This window comes from Macrobrachium nipponense, chromosome 43, assembly GCF_015104395.2.
Source record: "Macrobrachium nipponense isolate FS-2020 chromosome 43, ASM1510439v2, whole genome shotgun sequence".
NCBI lineage: Eukaryota > Metazoa > Arthropoda > Malacostraca > Decapoda > Palaemonidae > Macrobrachium > Macrobrachium nipponense.
Window position 1 is genome coordinate 28,723,932 of NC_061104.1, and position 1,123 is coordinate 28,725,054.

At 50.5% G+C, this 1,123-nt stretch overlaps 1 protein-coding gene across 1 annotated transcript in view; it reads left to right on the forward strand.

Annotated features, from left to right (window-relative positions):
• Positions 1–649: 649 nt before the first annotated feature.
• The window catches only part of LOC135213617 (protein gooseberry-neuro-like), a 154,621-nt gene continuing 154,147 nt past the window's right edge, over positions 650–1,123 (forward strand). Inside the window, exon 1 of the mRNA XM_064247642.1 lies at positions 650–1,123. This exon is cut by the window's right edge and continues 1,348 nt beyond it. The gene's annotated coding sequence lies outside the window, so the exon portion shown is untranslated.

The window sequence follows — 1,123 nt, forward strand, 5'->3', positions numbered from 1 at the left end:
CGATATTGTGTTTTCTAATTTTTCTTTGCTAATATATTATGGTCTACTTTGTCAAAAGCTTTTGCAAAGTCTAGATAAATTAATTTTTCCTTTTCCTCTTTCTGCGAAAAAGAGGTAAACGTTACTCGAATTCTATCATATTGTTTGAGAGAGAGAGAGAGAGAGAGAGAGAGAGAGAGAGAGAGAGAGAGAGAGAGAGAGAGAGATGATTAGTTTCCAACTCATGGGATCCATAGCGCGAGCGTCAACTTTCAAGTGTCAGAGCATTCTGTACAAATGCGGAATCTATTATTAGCCGGAGTCCTACAAGGGCCGCGTCCCTCACTTTGCTTGCTTCAGCTGTAATTCAGAGAAGAAGAAGGCGTGTAATCGCATGTCGCCCATGACAGGCATACGACACTGACGCGTACCGCCTTTCCCCGTGATTGTGTGTGTATGTTTAAAGACCCCCGCGCTGGAGAGAGACAGAGAGAAAGAAAAAGAGGGAGAGAGAGATTTGGGAATGGCAAGAGGACGTCTCCAATCCTCCAAGGCCCGCCCACCTCCTTCGTGCCCAACCAATCACGGCGCCCCGCCTCACATCAAACGCTCGCCGACACCAGACCATCGCCGACCGCCAGTGCAAGAGCGTTTCGAGTTTTGAGTTAATGTTAGTGTTTACACGAAGTTTTGCGCTGCAGTTCCCAACGTGATCTCATTTTTCCTCCATTTTTTATAGCGCCCAAATAGAGTGCCGGAGGACAGCTAAGTGCCTCGATGCTGTCCCGTCGATCATAGCAATTTCGACGTCGATTCGTCGTCCATCCTTCGCCCTCCGAGTGTTCTTTCGCCCGTCCCTTGTCCCTCCATTAGCCCCCTGAGAGGCCGAGGGACCCTAAATATCCCGAGATAAATGAGCTTCCGGATTCTTGCCCGTCCTGCCGGGATGAGAGCGCGAGGACGGTCGAGCGAGAAGTGAGGACTCCGCAGAGACCACCTGGTCAAATTATCCCTTCAGGTGAGATTCCCGGAGATGTCAGCCTTCGGCAAAGGTGAGAACGAGGTCCTTGCGAGGCGCCGCCGACGTTCCTGGGATTCCTGATGGTGACGCCCATCGAACTGGGCTAGAAGAATCCAAGTCCTG